Source organism: Schistosoma haematobium, chromosome 3, assembly GCF_000699445.3.
Source record: "Schistosoma haematobium chromosome 3, whole genome shotgun sequence".
Taxonomy (NCBI): Eukaryota; Metazoa; Platyhelminthes; class Trematoda; order Strigeidida; family Schistosomatidae; genus Schistosoma; species Schistosoma haematobium.
The window spans coordinates 20,930,651-20,957,578 of record NC_067198.1 but is presented as its reverse complement, the minus strand read 5'-3'; the positions used below and the strand labels follow the sequence as shown (position 1 = coordinate 20,957,578).

At 30.4% G+C, this 26,928-nt stretch overlaps 1 protein-coding gene across 2 annotated transcripts in view; it reads left to right on the top strand.

Moving 5' to 3' along the window:
* The first annotated feature begins 3,972 nt into the window (after positions 1 to 3,972).
* Positions 3,973 to 26,928, top strand: part of DAG1 (Dystroglycan 1 (Dystrophin-associated glycoprotein 1)) — a 110,747-nt gene continuing 87,791 nt past the window's right edge. For both annotated transcript variants that reach the window (XM_051213255.1, XM_051213254.1), the window contains exons 1-2: positions 3,973 to 4,045; positions 26,283 to 26,511. The gene's annotated coding sequence lies outside the window, so the exon portion shown is untranslated. The remainder of the gene's footprint in view (positions 4,046 to 26,282; positions 26,512 to 26,928) is intronic.

Genomic DNA, 26,928 nt, shown 5'->3' with positions numbered 1-26,928 from the left:
CGATTGATGATACATACTACGTATATCAGTCAACATTAGTGACACACATCATAGTATCTCATATGAGGGATATGATTTACTTCAAACGAGTTAAAAAGATAATACTCTGTATTTTAGTGGCCTAGACTTGTTTTTCTCACATTGTATTACTTGTGAATACTTACTTTAATGAAGTCCTGCAAATTCTGAACTTATGAAAATTTACATTTTCAAAAAGAAAATGAACTTATAAAGATAGATCTATTGATATGACAAATTAAAAAAAAAACTAGCAATAGAAGATTTTATAAGCATAAATAGATAATGGCTAGTAGCGGAATCCAGGACGTGCGTTTCGTCCCATTTGAGACTCGTCAGCTGGATGTATATAATGCATTTATGCCAATATGAGACTGATCAATTACAGTCCTAAATAACAGTGGGAAGATACAAGTAACCAACACCAAGTGAATTTAACAAAAGATTTTCCTGCGATGAACAAATCAAGATTTGTATTATTTGAACGTAAAAATGTAACTGAACAGCATATTCTATAACATGAATCCAGGAGCTTAAACAAATATAAGTAAATTGAAACTAGATTAAAACACGAAGTTCAGTGAAGGGATCTCTTTTCAACGAATTTATTATCAAGCTGTACAATCGTATATATATGAAAATTTTGTTTTTGTAAAAGTACTAATTCCGTGAGGAAATGTAAACACAGTTAATAAAAAGGGTTATAATACTAGATTACGTAATACGAATAATGACAATAGATTTAGTGAATATAATAAGATGATGAAAATGTTTTTGTCATAATAATCAAAGGTCATAGAGGTGTAAAAAATAAATAAGGTGATATGATGAGCATTTACGAATAAAATAATGAGAATATAAGACAGATGCAGTAAAAAAAATAATAATAGGATAATCAAAATAATTAAGGCCAAGGTAGCGATAATGATAAGACGTACTTCTTTTGTATGCATAGTTCTGGTTTAAGCTCCTGGATGGTAAGAGCTTCGGCTATTTTTAAGAGTTGGATACGAAGAAATCTGGGTAGATTTGAACGAATCATATAAACAACCTTAAAGTCAATTTGTGGATCTGTAGTATGGTTATAGTCGATTAGGTGTTCAAGTATAGAACTCCTAACTGATTTCCTTTCACTAGATGTAAATTGTGGGTGTTAATGCTTGAATCATGACAACGCAGTTTATTGAAGTATTATATATATATTTTTTTAAACGTTGCAAATTATTAACCTAATATTATTATTGGTTCCCTAAAGGCATTTGATTTATAATAAATTTGCTTTAAATTGAATTGATAAAAAGCAATGAAAACTGATTTGTATTTTGAGCTTTGCAAAACGTAGATTAATAAAACTGTTCATATTTAGGATGGTGGTTGGAGGTAGTCAACAGAAAACCCTGGACCTACGTTTCATGCTAATTGACGCTCATCAGCAAAATGTACCTGTAATCTTGAAAGAACTGATGCTCCCTGAAGGATTCAATCCCGTGCCACCCAGCTTCACAATTAGAGATGATACCACTGAGCTATTTGTACCGCTACTGACTTCCTGTATGACTGAGATGTATTTACAATTGATTAATAACTGGGCGGTGATCAATGTCATGTATGTCAGGTCTTTATTAGTGCTGATTGGATACTATCAACTACCTCCAACCACCGTCTTATCTCAACATAGTGCATGCAATGTCGAGTCACCTAGACAGCTGGAGACACTGCAACTTGGTCGACAGGATTCGATCTGCACTAAGAAAGAGCTGGCACACATGACATTGATCACTACCCAGTGATTAATCAGTTCTGTCTATATTTATTCATTCAATAAACTTTGTAGGTATTTACATTTGGTTTAAGGAAATTCATTGTATATGTCAGTGAAATAGTAAAATCCAGTTCAATCGTTCAAAACAATAACTGTTTATTTAAAAGAAATTAATTATTACATATAACTAACAAAATCAGTTCCTATTGTTATAGTGAAAAAATGTAAAACAAAAATTGCTAAGGTTTCATCATTCTTAATTTTCGATAACATACGTTGATTTCCGAACATAACTATACTAATCATTCAACGTAGACAATAAAAAACATTTACGGAAATAATAAATTAATATGATATTGTTATATAAGTGAAAAGATTAAACAACCTCAATGATGAGGTCTGTAATTAAATGGTAGTCAGGGTAGATAATTAATCCTAACTACATGTTTTTGTAACTCTTGAATAGACTATACTTTAGGTAAAATAATGAAATCAAATCACTACATTGTGTACAAAAATAGGTTTTTCTTATTTAAAGTAAAACAAAATCAGTGTCATGGAATGTATGAACATTAGGGATTATGGATTTTTATCTAGATCTTTGTGCCAGTTACAAGAATTTAGACTGAATTTTGTTTCATGGATTCAAAACAATTCACTTATCAACTAGATGATAAAACTAGAAAAAATGATATAGTCTCATTATTTTAAGTAGAAAATTAAATCTTTCTATCATTATACTTATTAACCTATTGATAACGTACATTATCATAAAAGACTTATTATTTCTTACATCGAAATAGGTAGTTTTATATTGGAAAGAATTTATAATTTTCTTCATATGAACTGTTTTTTTGTATTTATAGTTTGATTATATTGTGAAATCGAATGGTTAGAACTGAAAACTGATTATAGTTCTCGGTCATTAATAAGATGATTTTTACATTAAATGTAGTAAAATTAGCCTAAATGAGAAAGCTATAATCAATTAGTCTACTGGAAACTATATTAAAAGTCTAAAACTACAGTGAAGGAAAATTGAGATAAGATGGTGGTTGGAGGTAGTCAACAGTATACTCTGGACCTAGGTTTCGTGTTACTTAGCCGACGTCAGTAAGGTGTACCCGTAATCTTGAGGGAAATGACGCTTCCCGATCTGCACCAAGAAAGACCTGACATACATGACATTGATCACCACCCAGTTATCAATCGAGTGTTAATACATCTCAGTCTTACAGGATGTCATTAGCGGCACGAATAGCTCACTGGCAACATCTCTAACTCTGAAGCTGGGCGACACGTGGTCGAAGCCATCAGGGTGCATCAGTACCCTCAAGATTACAGGTACACCTTACTGTCGAGTGCCAAGTGGCACGAAACCTAGGTCTAGGGTTTTCTGTTGACTACCTCCAATCACCGTCTCATCTCAACTTAGTGTATACAATTTCAAGTCACCTAGACTGCTGGTGACATTGCAACTTGTTCAACAGAATACTATCTGCACTATGAATGACCTGACATACATGACTTTCATCAATACCCAGTGATCAATCAACTGAAAATTGAGGTACATAATAAATGTTTTTTAAAAACAACTATAAAAAACCGACTTGTTTTAACTTCTGTAAAATGAATCTTTTGTAAATATTAGTAACTACACAGCTAATAATATCCTCATATATTTTTTATATCTTTCTTTTGGTTTTTACTTTTCTATTTTTTTCTTTGTTGTCGACAGGATTTCTGGAATTTACCCAATTGTATTCAATTCATTTCAACTATGAATAAAACTGAAAAAATCAATATAACACTCAATGGATTATGCTTTCAATGTGATACAATAAATATAAACAATCACTTATCTTTTAATGAAAATGTTACACAACTTAATAAACCAATATTTAATAAATCAATTGATTATAATTATGATTATGTAATTTATTTAAATAGTTACCATGTAAATACTCATTTAACATTGAATATTCATTCTACTCATTCAAATACATCATTACATTATGCATTAGTTAATTATAATAAACATATATCAATGAAATGTTTTAAACAATCACCAACATTATTATTATTTATATTCAATGTACAAATATGTAATTTAAATTATATAGAACGTATTGAATTAAAGAATATGATAACAATATTTATGGATTTAATCGATATTACATATTTTAATCATTCCTTAATTGGATCTAATCATGATCATGATAATAATGTTCATTTAATTTTAGAATCATCAATAATTTATGAAAGGTAAGAGGAATCATATAATTATGATGAATTATAAAGAGAACAAATCAGATTTTGGATTTTGGTGCGAAATTCATTCAATTATTTGTTTCAATAGTGTGTTTGATATTTTAGTTGATATCAGTTGGTGATGAAAACCATAAATCTAAATCTTAATCCTTATTATCAAATGTAAATTAGAAACCTTATTGTTTCATACCGGTTTATAACATTATTTAATCTCAGTAAGTAGGTGGACATTTTGAAGGTTAATATAGATTCACCCAGAAGTCATCCATAAATAATAGTGTAAGCTTAGATTTTTTTGTTTTGTTAATAATAATTTCAGCGGTCAGGAGTATTATTACCTAAAAACGTTATTTCATCTACTGTATATTAGCCACATAAACTATATTTTGAATCGTTTAAAGATGCCCATCGTATTAAAAGACTAGTATTTGAACGTAGAATATTCTTTCCGATGAATTCTCATCACGTTCTACAATTATATATCTAAATTAATAACCCGAAAAATGGTCAGTTTAATGACAAAGTAAATCGTTTAAAGCATGGGAATTTAGGATATACTTTGCCATTAACCTGGCCATTTTTCGGATTATTAATTTGGATATATAATTACTAGTATGTTTTTTAAATATTTGGTCATTGGATAGACTGTAATCATCTATGTCTTCATTATAAACACATTTTATGTATTTTTAAATTACTAAATGATATTATTCAGTCAAATGTACTCACCTCAACTACCAATTGTTAAGCATAGTATAAGCGAAAAAAATTATTAGCATGTCATAATAACAGATAAGTTTTTTGTTGCAAATACATTTTAATATTAGAACTATAAGAAATACATGATTATAAATAGACTTGTATAACTACTCATTTTCTCAAGAAAACCTTTACATATCTCGATTCTATTGAATCGATTGATCGAATGTAGGCAAGTCAATAGTTGAGAAATGTTGACACTTTTGAATGCGTACCACATGCAAATTTATGCTTTAATAAAAACAATTAAGACGATAAAAATAATATTGTGTATATGCCACTGAAGATGATGAACGAAGCTTTGTGTTTTAAGTTATCACTTAGTCACATTTTACAGAAATTATTACTTCCGGTCATGGTATATCCTTGTTTCATGTTTCAATTATATACTTGGAATATTATACAATCAACAATGAATTTTAACTATTAATAGGAAATATTTCCATTCACGTATTAGCTGCATAAAAAGATTCTTGAAAAAACCAATACAAAATATTTGAGATTACTCTTAAATACTAAAGTAAAGCACACTTATAAAACAATACTGCAATGCACTGTATATCGTCAAAGCTTTATAAAGTTATTCAGTGTTTCTTTTACTCTAACTACATATTTTAACTTGTTAAAATATAAAATGTTAAAGTTTTTCCTATTAAGTAAAAACAAAAGCTGTTTTCGCTTGCTAATCACTTTATTAGTTCATATCTGAATGGGTTTTGTGGAGGTTTTAGAAATTTCACTGGTTGAAATCATGAGTCAATTGAAGCTAGACCATCATGGAAAACCTGGAAGCACTGGACGGCCGTTCCGTCTTAGTATGGGACTCCTCAGCAGTGCGCATCCACGATCCCACACCCCACGAGATTCGAACCCAGAACCTATCAGTCTCTAGATACAGTCTTCTATTTTAAATATACATATATATCTTCCGTAAAATAGGCAAACTTATAGATTACATACTCCATTTGCAAATGTTCCATCAATTGTCCCAAGCTTCATCGTTCCTTCATTGATATTACAATTATTCTCTGTTTACATTCTCAATCTCTTGATCAATTTTCTTTGATCATTCTATCAACAGAAACAGTTTAATGTTTGAATCTATTTAATTGAAACGTATCTCTTTTAGTTATAAATGATCTTTAGTGTTTTCACTGATTGAAATCATGAGTCAATTGAAGCTAGACCATCATGGAAAACCTGGAAGTGCCGGAAGGCCGTTTCGTCTTAGTATGGGACTCCTCAGCAGTGCACATCCACGATCCCACACCCCACGAGATTCGAACACAGGACCAATCAGTCTCGTGCCAGGCGCTTAACTAACTAGACCACTGAGCTGACCGGCATCCAACGGTGTTAATTTCTAACTTCAACCAATTCACGAAGTTGCGCCACCATACATCAATGTATTCAGTGAGTCGATATCTCACAACAGACCTGGTTGAACTCCACTGGTGACGGCTTCTCACTAGAACTCCAGTAGTATCTCTTGAAGTCAGTCACTGTTGATGAGTCTCATACTAAGAGGAAACGGCCGTCCAGTGCTTCCATGTTTTCCATGGTGGTCTGACTTCAATTGACTCATGATTTTAACTAGTTTATATCTTCCTAACGGAAATGTAGACATTAATAAGTAGTAATTTTCCAAAGTTTCTTCAAATTTATTTTAATTTCATGCAAGAATAAGTCATGTGGAATTCAATCAAATTTTAATTACCTATAGCGTTTCATCTCTTAATAAACATGTAATAACTATGAATGCATATGACACTCAAATAAATTAGAAAACAAAACAAACAAACAACAAAACAACAACAACAACATTAAGTTATAATTTTGAAATTCATCCCTTTTATATCATTAAATTTTGTTTTGAACAATAAAAAAATTATTTTTGTTTTTTGAAGGTCATAAAACTTTTTTGTTTATTGTTGTTATTACTGGTATTGGATCGAATATGTTAATGAAAAGTAGCAAATAAAATATAACCACCTCAGGAGAAAATGACAAAAGAGGCAAAGTTACACAGAGAAGGCTTAGAAATCTTCAAAAGAAGACAAAAATCATCTAAACATATATATATTGTTTTAATGTGTTTGACGTCAGCCTAAATCGAAGCCTATTCGAAGCAATTAGTATCTGATAAATTTGCCTCGTGTAATAAGAAGACGATTATCAAAGCTAAATGACATATTAGCGCAATATATTTCGAACAATCTAACCACACATATACTTGTAAGAACATTTATATATAAAATTAATATATCAGCTAGACTAGAAGTGGAGGCTAATAGGGGACAAGGATAATAAAGATAATAATGTGAAAAACAATTTGAAGCCTCATCACGCCAGAAAGTTTTTCAATTATTTAAAACATTTAAGAATTTAATAGTTGAATTCGTGAGTTAATTAAAGCTAGATCAAAATGGAATATCTGTAAGCACTGAACAGCCGCTTCGTCCTACTGTGAGACTCATCAACAGTGCAAATTCACGATCTCGCCTCCCAATATTCGAACTCAGCACCGATCGATCTCGCGCGTGAACGCTTAACTCCTAGGCCACCAAGTTGGTTTTTTGTTAAATCAAAATATACTTTAAAGCAACAAATATCATCTCTACGAGATAATGCTATTTTATTGAATCTATTATTTTTCATCTTTACCTAACAGTATGATAATTATTAAACAACTTAGAAATCTGGGTAAGATTTGAAGAGTTTTTCTTTATGATAATAAAATCCTTACATTCCAGACGTAAGTCATTTCATTAAATCACCTGGCAGTTGGACCAATTAATTCTGACTCAGTGGTTTGGAGATAAATCCTAAAAGTTCAAGGGTTGGTAACAGTGTCTACTGCTACAATATCGGGAGAAAAAAACTGTCCAGTGTTCTCTGGTTTTCAGTGTCTATATAACTGAAATCAATCCATGATCTAGATTGTTAACGAAATAAAAGATCCACATGAACAACTTAGCCTTAAAGAAAACTTTGCGGATTAAAAACAGATTATTTCAGTCTTTTCAGTTTCTCCGCCGCTTTATTAAATTGTAATATTCATTAGACTGTTACTACCTAGTAAACGTCCTTAAAATCAATTCATTATAATATCTTTATTTGTATGAGTAACCTGTTGTAGGCAGCTTAAAATAATGATTCGGTGATTGACATACACTGATTAATGCAAGGTTTTCATTCATTAGTTCATTGTCACATACTTAAGTACATAAGAAACCAACTACTGATATATTTAAGATAACGGCATGTATTTGCGTCAAAAGCATTTTCCATGACTTGTAATTTTGAAAGTGCAACGAAATAAAAAACAATTTTTTTGTTATAAATGTAAACATCGATTCGATCCAGTGAAAACCAGTTTTATCTCAACATTGTTTGAGGATACATAATAATAAAACAAGTGCTAAGTTAGAAAAGTTGTATGATGTAGATAAATATTCAATTCTGAAATCGAGTATTCAAAATCATTCTTGTATATATAAATGTGGTGCATCTTACTTATATTTAAAGACGTAAGTATTATGTAACACCAATCAGAGATAGAATGCCTGGTAGCGGAAGGTTGAGAAGATCGAATTCAAGAGAATGAGAATGTAAACAGAAAATAATTGTAATATCAATGAAGGAACGATGAAGCTTGGGACAATTGATGGAACATTTGCAAATGGAGTATGTAATCTATAAGTTTTCATATTTTACGAAGATATATATGTATATTTAAAATAGAAGACTGTATCTAGTATAAGTCTGATAAAAGAAACTATAGACTGTTTTCAAAAAATAATATATGATTGATATTTATATCTGATAATGTAATACGTTGATTCTAGCTCTCGTGATTCATTTACCTATATGCATTTATATAGTCCTCATTTTTTGCATGATTACCTACTATGAAATAATTAAAATGAATAAATTACCACAGTCATGGAGACTAGAGATAAGACAGCAAAAAATATTTTTCTAACATGAAAGAAGAATTAGTCAAGTAATTTGAAGCAGTATCTTAATTGAATATCCTTACAAAAATTTAGAGCAACGATGAACATATAAAAAAATGATCTCTCATAAATGACTTCAAAACAAGTCTGAGAAGTAGATTTGATCAATACCATCTATCTGATAATATAGACATACGTATACGCACTTTAGTAATTTCAACTTCAGATACTACAACATAGGGTTACCTTTAATATTTACACACACACTTTCACTTTAATTAATATCACTTTGAAATGAAAATTGTCTACCAATAGTTCTTGATGAGTGAACATATCATAGTAAAACGTAATTTGAAATTATCTTGTGAACTAGGCACTTTCCTATTATTGTCAATATTTCAGACACATACCATTATTATATGTGAAAATTATATTTAAAATAATCTCAGCGATTGAAATTTAAAAGAATTCCAACATTGGATCCAGATATCTTGTCTGGACTTCTTCAGGGTAATAATCAAAATCATCAAAAAATATATAGCTTTTTAACAATCAAATCAGATCAAATCTATACTGTGTTATCCAATTATATTTGGATGTTGTTCTGATTATTACCCTGAAACAAAATTCAGACAAGTTATCTGGATGAAATGTTGGAATTCCTTTGAATTTCAATTGCTGAGCTTATTTCAAATATAATTTCACATATAATGACTTCCCTATACTCGGTGCCCAATTTTTGTCAAAATATTCGTTCTAATCTTGACGAATATTTGCATAAACATACTTATCTCAGACTTATACTAGATACAGTCTTCTATTTTAAATATACATATATATCTTCCGTAAAATAGGCAAACTTATAGATTACATACTCCATTTGCAAATGTTCCATCAATTGTCCCAAGCTTCATCGTTCCTTCATTGATATTACAATTATTCTCTGTTTACATTCTCAATCTCTTGATCAATTTTCTTTGATCATTCTATCAACAGAAACAGTTTAATGTTTGAATCTATTTAATTGAAACGTATCTCTTTTAGTTATAAATGATCTTTAGTGTTTTCACTGATTGAAATCATGAGTCAATTGAAGCTAGACCATCATGGAAAACCTGGAAGTGCCGGAAGGCCGTTTCGTCTTAGTATGGGACTCCTCAGCAGTGCACATCCACGATCCCACACCCCACGAGATTCGAACACAGGACCTATCAGTCTCGTGCCAGGCGCTTAACTAACTAGACCACTGAGCTGACCGGCATCCAACGGTGTTAATTTCTAACTTCAACCAATTCACGAAGTTGCGCCACCATACATCAATGTATTCAGTGAGTCGATATCTCACAACAGACCTGGTTGAACTCCACTGGTGACGGCTTCTCACTAGAACTCCAGTAGTATCTCTTGAAGTCAGTCACTGTTGATGAGTCTCATACTAAGAGGAAACGGCCGTCCAGTGCTTCCATGTTTTCCATGGTGTTCTGACTTCAATTGACTCATGATTTCAATCAGTGAAACTACTAATAATCTCCACAAAACTCCTGATCTTTAGTGTATTCATTTGTTTATTTATAGAAATTCACTGATCATTAATATTATGTCTTTGTTTTGTAAAACATTGTTAATACTTAACATTTATATTATTCTCATGAGAAATTAAACATCTGAGTATGTAAAACATACTCTCTCTGTTCAAATCTTTGTCATTTTTATTTTGTTTTGTTAAACTTATTACATAAACCAATAGTAAAGGGTTATTGGTTTTGTTATTAATTGTTTATATTGGATTATGTTAATTTATTTTAATATTTATTATAAATATATGTGTTGATCAACATTATTGTTAAATTGCTTTGTCTCAATAAACTATTTAGGTTCAAAATAGAAATGAAATGAATCAAAATATTGTTGTAGAATAGGAAAAATTCTGTTTTGCACTTAGTATTGTTTGCTTGTATCAACGCATTGTTGATCAGTCTGTTGTTGACATATGTGCATCTTGTGAGGATTGCCTTGATATTGGCTTAAGTCATAAGCTTTATAAACAAAGATGGAATGAACATCAACTGTGAGATGCAGGTACATTTAGCTAATGAATCTCAAATAGGTCAGAACCGCGCATCCTTACTTAAGAAGTTAAAATATTTTTTTGCACTAACAAAACAATTTTGAAGTGATATAATCATAACGCAACTGTAGTCTATTGTTACAAAAAACCACATATTCATCTACATAAACATTCTTATAATTGAATAAATGGTTTGAGATTAAGCGTACACCAAGTATATAAGAGATACAACAAATAAATATGTTTTTTTCTGTAAAGTGAACTCAATGAATAAACTTTGAGTAATCCCAGCGTCTTTTCTAGCAAACAGGTTGGAGCTTCATCAGGAAAATATACAAAAGAATTTCAATTGTTTATGTGCAGTTTTCTCATACAAAGTATTCATTTACAGTGGTTTAGACAAATGAAAGTTAAGTCTGCTGATTTCTTGGACGAGGATCAATTCATTAATAATGTTTCATCTAAATGTGGATTAATTTTGATTTAGTTATCTATTCTCTGAAGAAGTGGCTTACACTGAGTCACGAAACGTCAGAAAATCTAATTTTTATACTCATTAGGGTATTACAAATATATTAATTTATTTATAACAATCCACTCAATACTCAATTTATTCGATCTGTCAAGTCAAACCTTGATGATGATACTTATTATTATTAGATTATTATTATTATCAGATTTCAATATAATTCTGTCAGAACTAGTGAAATCCTTTGACATTTTATTTAGATGCATCATTTAGATGGTGGTTGGAGGTAGTCGACAGGAAATCCGTCAGGGAGCACCGGTTCCCTCAAGATTACAGGCACACGTTTCTGACGAGCGCGAGGAAGCACGAAACCCGGGTCTAGAGTTTCCTGTCGACTACCTCCAACCACCATCTAATCTTACAATAACGCACGCAGTATCGAAGTTACCAATACTGGTGGCCACATTTCATCATGGTCGATAGCATTCGAGCTGCACTAATAAGGACTTGACACACATGACATTGGTCACCACCCAGTGATCAATCAATTGTGAGATACATCATTTATTACACCATTGTGTTACTGATATGATAATTTGTATCTTAGTAAATATTAACGTGTGTTGTTAAGATGTTTCATTTTAGTTAACTTGCAAACGTGTCAACTGTTAAACAAATGTGGTTTTTTTGTTGGCAGTACTGCTAGTTTGCAGACTGTTATGTTGGTAACATTTTAAAACAGAATAAGGTAAAGTATTGTGCTTTTACACATAGTAATATAACATGTAATTGATCATTGAAATGCATCACCGAATGTATTTTAGTTCAAATCATTTGCTGCATAATAAACAGAGAACAACTAGCTAATAACTTGAAAATTCCTATATCTAGAGAAAAATTTAATCTCATACTGTAGTCAACCGAACACGGGTGAGGACAATCGAATGTATTTAACACAAAATTACAGGACTTGTTAATAATATCTAACAATCATAAAGTAAATGCTTAATTTTCAAAATGTCCATCGGTTGTCTCAAAATAACTCAGACTTCATTGTTCTTGCATTTTCATACAAATTGCATCCTGTTTCCATTCTTTACTGTTCGATCCTCTTGTTTCTCTGCTGCCATACCTTCTATTCACGAATAACATCATACACTACTTATGTCAATATAAGTAACACACACTACAATACCACTGAACATTAAATGTTTTTCCTATTTCAAAGCAGCTAAAACAATATATATGAATTCCGTTTTGTTCTTTACAAAGATTTCTATTTTAATCCCGATGATAATATATCGATTGGTGAATAATTGTTAAACAAGTTCCTTATGTTCTGATGAGAAACTAAGACAAGATCAAGTTTTTACTTTAAGAAATAGATAAGACTCAGTTAAGACTGAAATAAGTATCGTCAGATTTCGAATTACTGATTTCGAAGTGTCATACTTACGTAAGATCTACAAGTTTTCTGTTCGATTTCATAAGTTTCTAAAGGAGCACTTTGATGAAAAATACCATACTAGTTTATAATAGATCATTCCATGTTTTTTGACTACCATCAGTTCTTTAGTGTGAGTCAACCAAAACTAATTTCAAATTCAAGATCCTTAGACTATGCAAATGATTATCAGAAACATGCATCAGCTGGTTAGATATTTATGATTTTATCAAAAAAAAAATTAGGATTTTAATCAAGTTTAATGATTAATATCTCGTTGAATGTAATATATATTTAATCAGTTCGTAATCCACGTATTCTTCTAATTTAAACTGTTTCAGAACAACGACAAAGCATTTAGCGTATCATTTTTATTATCTTTAATCGATTGGAACCAAAGAATACATTTAAATTACAAAAGATGGTTATATTTGTCATGCCAAGTATCCAATACGTTGAATGTTTATCCCTATTCATATATCTTCAATTATCCTGTAATATTAATAGTTTAGTCACTATTATTATTATCATCATTATTGTCATGATTATCTCCTATCATACAATTCAATTTTACATAGCCGAAATTGAATTAAGTTATCTTTTCAAAAATGGATATTTTTTTACTATAATAACCAATGTATATTTTATAATTAATGATAGAATGTCGTGATAATTTATCAAATAAGAATCATTTATCTGAATATGGATAGTTTTAAATGAATGTTCAACGACTTCATTTAGCTAAATTGTTTTTATGAGCTAAGAAACAAAATTAATGTCTACAACTCACTATTATCTAGTTGGTTTTAAGTTAGTCAGATAATGATTTTGAAATATCATAACTTTCAAGAGTGTTTATAAGTTATTTTAGGTCTATTCAGAATAAATGGATTTGTCGTCTTTCAACTATTACTTTTTTGTTGTTGGTTATATATGTGTATATTATTATAAAACTAATGCGATTTCCGAAAATATGTTATACCGAAATTACCAACAGTATTCACTTATGATAGTTGTTTAAACAACTTTTTTTGAAAAGGAGGGCATTTTTATTTTACTTGATGAAAAACTCACCTAGGATTTTCGACAATCCAAAGCAATTCCCAGTTTTCTGTAGCTCAATTAAGAAGTAACATTAATACTTATACAAAAATGAACTAATTTGTTGCCGACAAACAAGTTTTTTTAATTTCAGTCTCAAGCAGTAGTAAGTAAAGTCGTTTGATATGAAATCATCATAATATGCCTAATCTTAAGTCATAAATATTTTGTCATATATCTTGAAGGATTATTAGCCTATCGTAGATTGAGATCATGAATCCATCAATGATAGACCAGCACTGAAAACCTGAATGCACTGAAATGGGTTTCTTAAACAGTGCTCATCCACGATCCCCCACCTAAGATTCAAACCCAAGATCTTCCGTCCTGCACGCGAAATCTTAGCCTCTAAATCACTGAGCCGGCATCCAACGGTGTTAATGTTTACCTTCAACCGATCTAGTTCTAGTGAGAAGCCGTGACCAGTGGAGCTAATTCGTGTCGGGCAGAGACAGATGTCTAATTCAGTACAATGGAAGATAGTTGCACAATTTCGTGGATTGGTCGAGGTTAGACATCAACACCGTTGAATGCCGGCTTAGTGGTCAAGAGTTTGAGCGTTCACACGCAATACCGAAAGCCCTGGGCTCGAACTCTGCGAGCGGAATCGTGGATGCACACTGGTGAGTCGTCCCACAATAAGACGAGACGACCATCCAGTACTTTTAGGTATTCACTGGTGGTCTAACACTAATCGGTTCATGATCTCAATCAAGAACTTAATAATCTCCACAACCCCATACTAATAATCCCTGAATAATCTAATTTTATACTCAGAGTAAATATATTTTCTCGTAATATCAGTGGTTCCTAATGAATTATCTCCATTATTACTTTAGTTTTATAAGTTTCTATTCAAATAAATGTAGGTTTATGTTAGAAAAGAAGTGGTTTATTCGTAATCAGTTGACAAAATATTAGACATGTCATTCATTATAAATCTTTCTATTCAGATACATTGTTATAGCTGAGAATAGTTATACAATTTTACATGATTATTAGATTATTAGATGCTCAATTACTTAGAGATTTACTGACTAAATCATAATATTCAAGAACATATTTATATGAACTTTTCATTATGAAAAACTATAAGAAAAGAGAGACATTACCTATTTAATGTAACAATTATTTTGTTTTATTACTTATTGAATATTTCCCTCAACTATCCTTTTTGTTTCTGCCTTGAGAAAAGAAGAATCAGAGACGTAATAGAAAAAAAAGCAAGACTATTTTATTATTCATAATCATGTGTTATTACATAAGTGTAATCTACACGTGAATATTCATTTGTAATTTTTATAGAATAATAATCCCATAGAGTATCGATTTCAACAATAACAAAAAAAAACAGAAACAAAATGCGCGTTCTGAATTTCATTGCGACCCACCATTCATTTCTGCTTATCATACTTATGACTTAGAGAAATATCGAAGTAATCCACATAGGATATACATATGACAATACGAGATTGATTGATTGCAATCGCAAATATCAATTAGATGATTGAAACAACTTATACGAAATTGAAAAAAACAAACAAACAGAGAATGTTAGTTAACTTAGCATTATGTAACATTAGGCTTTCCAAATTGAGTAATTATGATAATCACTCTACTGAATGAATAATAAATCGTATATTAGGGTGAAGTATTACACTTAAGATATTAAACTATGTGGATTTGTTTTATACATTCACAATGAATCAAGTATGTCGTACAAAAATGTCCGAGAGATAAAGAAATTTCTTTCAGAATAAAACTCTTAAAATATCTTTGACTGATGTGTATTAACTTCTTAATTAAATTGATAAACTGTGATTATGAGTGTTTCATACATATTGCAGTATATTTAATAATGAATGAGACTTACATTATCTTAACCGAAAAAGTTACCTACTTGTTTTGTGGCTGCAACCAAACATTGGTCGTCTCATTATCATTTATTATAGATAACATCAGCTCAAAGGTAATGAACTTGAATTTAGCTTGCTGGTTCCATCCAACCTGAGACTAGTCAATCAAATGTGTAGATATCCCGGCGTTGATATTCATACTGAAATGTGAATCCAGTACAACAAATTATGCCCTAAACTACTAAGTTTAGAAGGAATCGATAAGTTACATTCGTTTTGCAAATGTGTACAATTTCATTAGATAGATCATTTGAATAAACTACAAAAACCATTTTGCAAAGATTACAAATAAGTTTAGTTAAACAACGTTAGTTGAAGTAACTGGTTGAAGTGAACATCAAATTAACTTCCTTGATTGATCCGTTTATATTGGTTTAAAGAAAGCATATTTTTGATGGAATTATAGGTTGTTTTACAGTGGATAAGTAGACGAATATAATACAGCTTTAACTTATAAGGTATACAATCTGTTATAAAAAAATTACGAATTTTTATTGTACATCATATAAATGTTGAGTGTAAACAAACTCTTTGTGATATAACTTAAATACAACTTTCAGAGTAGGTAAATTAAGCCAGAAAGTCAAATAGGGTAGGAATATGATAGTCAGATCACTTCTCTGAAAATGTATAATCAAGTTAGTTAAAATAGTTGAGTGAAATATTTATATGTATATTATAAAAATGTCTCTGAATCTTCTCTATATTCTACCAGATCAGCTGTATATGTATACTTTTCAATCTTTCCTTGGATAAAAGAAGCAACAATCAATTAATTTGTCACTAGATTTAAATTAGTAATTTAGGCTTAAGTTAAAACTTTTCTGTCTGGTGATTTGTTAAATTCACTTCTTTACATTCTTAGCATTTATTTTACAGTGTTCACAGAGGATTGATCATTCACGAGCAATTTAAAACGTATACTATATGAATAACATTCCTATAAATGATACAAAACATTAAGTAACTTTCAAACTAATAAGTCAACTCAATTTTACTAAATAAGAATTACATTTTCCATAAACCTAATTAATTTGTTAGTTTATCGAGCAGTGAAATAACCAAGGAGTTTTTCATTCATTATCATAATTTGTGTTGTTTTCCTAAGTGAATGATTTCCATTATAAATATAAATAGCGAAACAAGTGAAAAAAATATCCATGTGACTCCTCATAGGTTAGATTTCACCATCAATATAAACATGGAAATTATTAAGAAATATGGTAGGTTGGATAGTTGATTTATTCTTGTATAAGAACCCACAGCAGTGCATATTTACATATCTATCAGAGACGGGGCTTATGAACTTAAAACTCTTGGCAATAAGGTTCATAAATGGAATAAATTATAAATTCCATTTTGTAAAGCTGATAAACTTAAAAGACAGTGAAAAGTTCATGAGAAATGATTATCTTTAAATTATCGACTATAAAATAGTTAATACTTTTGCGCTTTTTAATTGATAGAATAATTTAATAAATATCTTTCTAGATTGTTGTAAAAAATAATGTGTTTAAGATTTTTGGTTGAGTTCATGAATCGGTCAATGATAGACTACCATTTTGAATCTGGAAGGTTTGGCCAATCACTTCGTCGTATTATGAGACTCCTCAACAGTGCGCATCCATGATCTCACTCACGAGTTTCTGACACAAGATCATTGGTTTCACACGTGAACACGTAAACTCTAGACCACTGAGCTGGCCAGCATCCAATGGTGTTAATGTTCAACTTCATTACTAAGGATTCCCATACTAGAACGAAACAGTCGTCCAGTGCTTCCAGTTTCTCAATGGTTGTCTAACATCAGTCGATTCATGATCTCAATCAAAAACTTAACAATCTCCACAACCCCATACTAAATGTTTAAGATTTGTTGGCAATAATAATTACTTTTTAAGTCATATAGATAACTTCAAATGATGTGTGCATTAACTTTGTTGTAGAGGTATATATGCATCTAAAACCACTCTATGTCGAATCAACTGATTTACAGAAATATAAAACAGTTGATATAACTGTTTGCAAAATATTTATATATTGTAATATCATTAACAAAATATTTTCCATCATATATCTCCTCTCACTGTTTCTAAGCAATACCGAGTCACAAGAAATCTTAATCTCTGTGTAACACAATAGGTCAAAGTAGGCTAGGTGAGATTTTATACAACCAGTTGTTACTTGCCATTCTCAGCTAATAATATTACTAACCAGTACATATAAACAATATACTTTAAAATGTCTTAAACACTTTAGCCTTTGATTATGAAAAGTTTGTTAGATCTGATGTAAATGCAAATTTATTTAACCCATAACATACTCGAATATCATTTTTTTTTACTGAATATTTGACCACTGAAGAAAAATCAAATGAAATGATACTTAGGCAACTTATAGGTGACCACATATAGATCACAAGCTGATTTGAAGCTAATAAGACACAAATTATATTCCAATTTAAAAGATTAAATACATCATCAAGTGGATCTAACTTTTAAAAACATTCATTGGAAGATGATTTAGTCATCTTTGCTTGTATTTTTTTTTTACCTTCTTTTGATGTTCTTTTTACAGAAAGCTTCTTTATACTCTCTTGGGAAATTTAATCTGTTTGTTTAGGAAATACGAATTCACATCAAGAGGACTGAGAAGAGAGAGAAATTAATTATTTAATAAATAGAAAGGATTGATTAGATGAAATATGTAAATTGTAAACGAAAACAAAATCTACACTCATCCAAGCTTAAATTTGTAAAAATAATACGTTTTGCTTAGTTTGTCTATCTACTTTCATTCTAAATAGTCTGCCTTATTATATGGTATTAGATGTCCATACATTCAGACTTATTCTTATCATATAGAATTCATTGAATTTTGACAGCTCCAAACTGTAGAAAATGTCTATCGTATGTATCCTCCTCCATGAACCTTTCACATATAAGTATATCTAGATAACTGATCATATAAAAAGAAAGAATATGACCACTGATTATCATGATTTTAGATTACCAATGAAACATGGGTTAACGATTGATATTCTTAATACATCAATGTACACAGTAGATATAATATAACAGTCCGAGATTTATCAGTACTAATTAAATACATATTTACAAATAAATATTCAATTACTAACTTAGTCTGTGATTCATTACAATATGTATAATAATAATGAATATGATCCTTTGATCGACTATGAATAAGGTGAAGCAAAATAAATACATCGATCAAAGAGGTAGAGTGTGACTAAGCTTAGAAGCAAATCACTTAATTTTTGTGTTATTAAACGCAATTAGTAGCTATAATCACTTTAATTCAACGATATTTACCAAACGAGGTATAATTAATCGTGGATGTGCACTGTTGTGGAGTCCCATACTAGGACGAAACAGCCGTCCAATGCTCTGAGATTTCCATGGTGGTCTAGCTTCAATCGACTCATGATTTCAACTATAAAATAATTAAAAAAAGCCAATACAGGTCACATATTTTGAAATTTTCAAACACTGAGACAACATTTGTAGAGTAAAATAGATTGATCTTACTTTATAGCTTTTCATCAGTCACAGACAGTCTAGCATGAGATTGGATGATTATAATCATCAGCAAAAGTTTAACATAATTAGTCAATGATGTTAAGATGAATGTTTTAGAAAATATCCATGATGTAAAGTCATCGAACAAAATGAATTCGATTTATTCTGGAATCTTTTTTTTTATTCCTTGATTGTTTAAATTTATCAAGGGAACTGACTACATAATATTTCTTGGGCGTTTATTGGACTTATTGGTGACCGCTATGTGACTTACTATTCTCAAGTTATTCTCAGTCTATTAGTTATAGTTTCTCACAATCATAGCCACATTTTGCTTGAACTTGTACAAATGTTATTTTCTGTTTTATGATGTGACGTAGTCTGCTTTTGCTTGTATATAAACCAAGTATGTCTGAAATATATGAATCGATAAAACAGAGGCTGATATTGGCGTTCTGGACTTAACAGACAGGTGTAAGCGGTAAAACGACTAATTGGAACTCTAGACTGCCTTTACTGATGTATGTGACATTAGTTTGGTTTTCTAAGGAAATAACACTGTTTATTTTCAATTTTATATCTAAAAGGTATATTTATATAACATTACATTACAAAGTTAATCTGTAATTATTCTATTGTTTGACACTCCATGAATTATTTCGCATCTCTGAAATAAAAAGATGTCATCATACTATAAGCACTTCATTTGTTCTTCAATGCCTAATACCTGTATGTGTATTACAATTAATAATACAAATAATTTGATATTATATTTGCATATTATATTAGAGAAATCTACTAGAAACTTGACCAAATTTAAGTAGCTGAAAAATTCCTATCATAATAAAACACCGATATATGAATAAAGAATATACTTTTCAATAATTTCTCATCAGGTTCTACAATTATATATCCAAAGTAATAATCCAAAAAGAATTATAGTAAATGAAATTTAAATTAATGAGGAGTTATATCCACCCTTTTTAAGTGTTATCAAAAGTTTTGTTACTATGGTAAAATTATTAGTAGAGAAATAAATGAGGTTGATTGAATGAAAAGTTTTTTTATTACTAAGACATCAGCCTACTGATATGCCAAGGATCAAATTGATCAATTAAAGTTTTCTTGTGAATTGTAAATGGTCAAGTATTTAATAAAGATTATTTTTAAGGTTTACCGTAAAACATCCATATTTCTAGAAAATAAGTAATTTTTTTTAGTATAGAGGGATAGTAGAGATTATTTTGCCTATAGTGTTCTTTATAGACTAATCAGACTGATTCCTCAATAGTGTGCAATCCCATACTAGATCAATAAAGTGATCTAGTACTTGCTAGTTTCAGTAGTTGTTTAACTAAGACCAGTCCACAATGTAAACAAAAATGATTAACAGTATGAGATTACATGACCATCTACCATTGTCTTCGGTTTGTAACTGCCTCACATCCGACACGGACTAACAATTAATATTCTATTTGAATTTCTTAAATAAATAAATCCTCCTATTTGTGAAAACAGTTTCTTAGCAACTACCTAATATTGTGTTCTCACAATGTAACTCACTATAAATCATTTTGTATTATTATGATATATTTATTGCAATGATATAGTTAAATAGAATGGAATTTTCAGAGCCAAATTACACATTAATTATTGTATTATTTGTGCTTACTTTTACATTATAAACTGAAATGATAATCTATAAGTCAGGATGTTTATTTCAATTTGTTTTAAGTATCAAACTACTAATCAACATAAATTTCACTATAACTTAGTCATATTCTATATTGTATCATTTTATGTTCAGTTCTATATGAATAATGAATATTGATAAATGATTCTTTCCTCTGATATTAGAATACATATAAATCATGAATATCACTATACTAAGTTACCGGTAACACTAATACTACTTTTATAATAATAAGCTGTTACAGTAACAGTGTATCAGAAAAAAAATTAGGTGTCGGCCAAAATAACTCTTTCCATTTATCATTATTATTATTCTTAAAACTGTTATGATTAATATTTGAGTAAATCGATTAGCTTTGTCTAACAGCTGTATGGACAATAAGAAATTCACATGGAAATTTATGATAAGAAAAGGTAAAAGAGAAGAAAGAAATGTTTCACATTATCCATTAGTTTAAGTTCTAACATTTTCTGTACTCATCTTTTGATTTAGACTATTCAACTGGACAATATTAATAATAATATAGATTTCTTTTATAAGAATTAACTATACATTTAAGGCGGTAGTTATACATTAGGTTATAGGAGATAAACGTTCCGAAACGAAACAAATAGTATGTGAAGTTGACATAAATAATCTTTTAAATAAAGAGCATAAACTTGTATTCAGATAATAATATATAGGTATTTCGATAATGTAATGAGATGAAGTTTAATAGAATTATGTGATATACTTTCGCAATACATTTTGAACAATCTGACCACACACATATACTTGTTAAGACATTTTTTATATGAAAATTAAAATGTCAACTAGACAGGTTATAGGTAAGCCTTAACAAAGAAAGAAATAAAGTACACAAAAACAATGTGATAACCATTCTGGATAATAAATCAATATTACCAGGGTGGGTTAAGAGTAAGAGCAAATTGTTTTTGAACGAATAAAGGGGGTTTCAGTTTCTGTATAGCCAAGGCTTCAATAAACCTTACTATACATCTTTGAAGGCTTTTGTACAACACAACAAGTGATGACTTGATGTCAATCTTATGACCAGTTCCAATCAAATGTTGCACAATGGACGCAGACGTCTGTCTATCCTATGATCTTATTCGACCATTGGAATTCATTTGTTTCTGCATCCATTTTGGTATGTGTTCACCCACCCTTAATTGTGGATCACGACTGCTCCTTCCTATGTACGTATTTCCGCACATATTTATCTAAATAATGTTTTTTTTCAATAAACATTCATTGCTGGATAATATATCCATTTTAATATTTCTTAAAAGGAAGCACATCTTTAAACGATCTGTTCTTTTAAAAAGATGCAGCAGTTATTATTGGAGTATAGTGTAAGCGCAGTTGTTTCACAGATTCTCTTTAGTTGTTTACGACACGGAAAGAATAATATTAACTGTTAAGAAAACGTTTATATATTATATGTGAGAAGAGTTTTCATTGGAACTGGATTTGATATGTAGATGTTTATCTAATGAAGGACAGCAGTAATGGAAGAATTGAAAAGTTTGCTCGAATAATTGTCTATTTCTAAGTTAAATATATGAATATTCTGGAAGAAAAAAGTGCGGCGATTTCAGAAGAAGGCTTTGTAGAAATGAGAGATTAGTTTCACATTTTACATAATAATTAAATTAGAAAATAAAAATTGAGTACCTGATTAAAGCTCAAATAAGAAGTAGGGAATAGAAAATTATAGTTACGATCATGGAAAAATGTGGTATGTAACCAACACTTGTAGCCTAGATCATCAAGGATTTTCTTTAGCTGAACAATTAGAACCTTCATTTTTATCCTCTACAGTTTAAATTAAATCCAACTTGTGAAAAATTATCCAAATTTTACTCACCAAAATCTTGGCTTAGCAACCTCCTTGTCACTGATAAAAATAGAGGCAGCGATAAATGCCACATATTAGGTTTTAGAAACACGTATTGTATATAACACTGTAAGAATCTGTTTAGCTAATAAGATTTCATGATTAAGGATAAATGCGTAAAGATTTCAATGATGGTTGACTTCATTGCTAAAAATATCTAAGACTCTTATGTTTGTAGATTTAAGACGTTCAACTTAATAACAGATTATAATCAATAATATTGATGACATCAATTGATAATTACTCTTCTTCAAGGGCTTAGAAACGTATCAGAAACAATGAGCATCAAATGAAAGTACGCAGTTGCAATTTATCTAAAATCATTTAAACATTGTCAAAAATGGTATATGCGTATGTTGAGATTTCATGTTCAAAAACATAGTTTGTGTATTTATACTAGAGGTGTGATCATAAAATGATTGTAATTAGGCATTATAAAGGGTTATAAATATCTATTTTAACTATCGAATATTTCATTTTTTTTGTTAACACAACAAAATAAGTGAACCCTACTAAAAAGTGATTAGATATATGTGGCCACTGAATTAACCTTAAGCAACACTCGACAACAAGTCAATTTATAAAAAAATTATTTAATCCATTTATTTACTAGTTAGATATTAAAAATAATTCATTTTCATAATATATAATTCGGTATGTTGTCAGTTTATTCGGTTCACATTCACTAATTGTTACTTTATGCTGATTTAGAAATTTACATTGGTGAAACTAGAATTTATAAATGACCTTTAAGTGATACTATGGTAACCTTCAGAATTTCCGTCTAGTAACTAGGAATAAATGAAAGTTATAGACCAGTATGAGGAATTCGAATCATGATTTCGCAGTTGATGGTTAAGGTTAGGAATTAGATTTAGGATTTTTAACACAAATTGACATCAACCAAAATGCCATAAGGCTATTTAGCCAAATGGATGAATGAATTTCGTTCCAAAATCCAAGACCTGTTACCCTAAATCTGATTGGTTCATCCATAAATTATAATCTCGCCTATATTTGTAAATAATTCTTAATGTAAATGTGAATTAAACAGACAAGCAGTTATACAAAATGATATTACAAACAGTATCAACTTTTTTCATTCAAAACTATTTAACCAAGAAATTAAAATATTGATTTGAAGCCTCAATGTTATCCGCATAACATGAGAAAGATTATTATGATTCCGTTTAATAAAATTGGTACATATGCGCTCACTAATGACTGGCTTCACGAGGTATATCCTGGAGTTCTAGTGAGAAGCAGTGACCAACGGAGTTCAACTAGGTCTGTTGTGAGATAGTAACTCACTGAAGACAATGGTGGATGTGTCGCTCAATTTCGTGGATTAGTTGAAGTTAGGCATTAATACCGCTGGATGCCGGCCATCTCAGTGGTCTAGTGGTTAAGTGCTCGCGCGCAAAACCAGTAGGTCCTGGGTTCGAATCTCGCAAGGGGCGAGGTCGTGGATGCGCACTGTTGAGGAGTCCCACAATGGGACGAAACGACCGTACAGTGCTTCCAGGTTTTTCATGTTGGTCTAGCTTCAACTGACTTATGATCTTAACCATTGAAATTACTCATAAATTTGTTTCTGTAAATTTATGGTACTTTATTGATTAGTTTTTACAGAACCAATTGGATACATTGATCATGAAGTAAACAATTTATTTTTATTTTTAGTGTAAAGTAAACAATTAAATCAATTCTATTATTAGAAAAAAATTTCAATGCATCCAATTTCTCCTTAAAAACAAACAAACAAATCTTTTAATTAATCGAATCATAACTGAAACAATGACAAATACTCAATTTCAGTTGACAATCCATTCATTAAAATGTTCATGTCCAGTATATCGGTTAGTATACTGTGAAGAGTTGGTTAGAAATATAAACAAATTTATATTATTCTTCTAGAAATCCATAAATAAATAAATAAATAAAAATTTTAATCAATACTGTCATTGTATAATCTATGTTACTAACGAGGTCTTATTCAGTAATGAATAACCTAATATAGAAACAAAACAAACTGAAATAAAAATATATTCATATACTTTTAAAGAATTAATTACATTTAGTAATATAACTGAAAATACTGGTCATTTTGTACAATGTTAAATTATTTTTTTACACCCCAAAAACAAGATATACTACTGAATAAATATAATACTATTACATTAATTAATATAATAATAATTCTTTTTATGATGTAGGAAAGTGACGTTCAGTTCATCATCATTAAACAATTTCATTCTGACATATAAATATAATGATAAACTATAGTTAAACTAATGACGAACAACATACATATTCAATATAATATTGTATATTTGTGTCATAAACAATTTTCATTTGTTTGTTTTTTCTGTTCAAAACTAGTTTACTTTCATGTAAAGTACAGCTCTACAAAATGTCTATATCTTTATTTGAGTTTATAGGAGAATTTCATAAGAATGATGAAATACTTAACGTTTTATTTGTAAAAAATTGTTTATAAACTGTAATTGCCATAAAATTCACTTAATGTTGTTTACTTGTATTTTCCCATTGTTAATTAGGAGTGGGATTGATCAGTCTCTTATTAGACCACTGAGCCGGCATCCAATGGTGATAGTGTCTAACGTCAACCAATCTACGAAATTGTGCGACCAACATCCGTTGTACTGAGGTAAATACCTGTCTCTACCTGACATGGATTAGCTCCACTGGTCACGGCTTCTCACTAGAACTACGAGAATTCCCTCACGAATCTAGTCACTAGTGACCATATGTTGATTACTAGTACAGGGGTTGTGGAGATTATGAACTGGAAACTCCGGTTGGTTAAGCGTTCGCGCGCGAGACTGAAGGCCCTGAGCTCGAATCCAGCGTGCGGAATCGTGGATGCGCACTGCTGAGGAGTCCGACAATGGGACGAAACGGCCATCCAGTGCTTTTAGGTTTCAAAATGTGGTGGTCTAATATCAATCGGTTCATGATCTCAATCAAAAACAATCGTTTTCAATTGATCAATAAGTGTGCAGCATCAAGTACTTCCGAACAATTCTTCATTCATTCATTTAGTGGATAAATGCGGGATTTAAAAACATAAAAATCACTAGGGGTTTCATTTCTGTGAACATGCCACTGTTTCTCAACCAACTTGATGGATAAAAAAAAGTGAACCATGTGAAAGTTAGAGTTTTGAACTGAAAATCTCAGTAAAAACTAAACTTTATTATTCATTATTCACTTACCTGACACACAAAAGATGTTCGAAAATGTATGTATGTGTTACCGAATCACAGATACGTATAATATCTTAAGTCAAGTCCTAAAAATGAATTCATTATTTACGAAACTTATTTTATGTGTTTCATCTTTTTTTCTTCACTTATTAGGAAATTATCCATATTGGCTAGCGCTAAAGCTCATAATTATATCAGAAATTCTAAATCAAATTTTTCCCAATTAATTAGGATACAACATATTGGATGTGGTATTATACCTGATCATATATTGAAAATATTAACTGTATTAGAGAAGAAATTTCAGATTGGATTGATACCAATTTGGACACTATTGAATAATACAAATTTTACTCGTTTTGAGATGTTTAAAAATATCACGGTAAGAAGTATTATTGAATTACACTTGCAAATCATTAATTCATTCTTCAGATATTTATACATTTACTTACTTACTTACATACTTGCTTACTTACGCTTGTTACTCCTAATGGAGCATAGACCGCCGAACAGAATCATCCGACCCACTCTGTCCTGGGCCTTCCTTTCTATTTCCATCCAATTCTTGTTCATTTTTCTCATGTCTATTTCCATTTCTCGGCGTAATGTGTTCTTTGGTCTTCCTCTTTTCCTTTGGCCTTGAGGATTCCATATGAGGGCTTGTCTTGTGACGCAGTTGGGTGCGTTCCTCAATGTGTGTCCTATCCACTTCCATCGCTTCTTCCTGATTTCTTCATCCACTGTAATCTGGTTTTTTCTTTCCCACAGTTGGTTGTTGCTAATAGTGTCCAGCCAACGG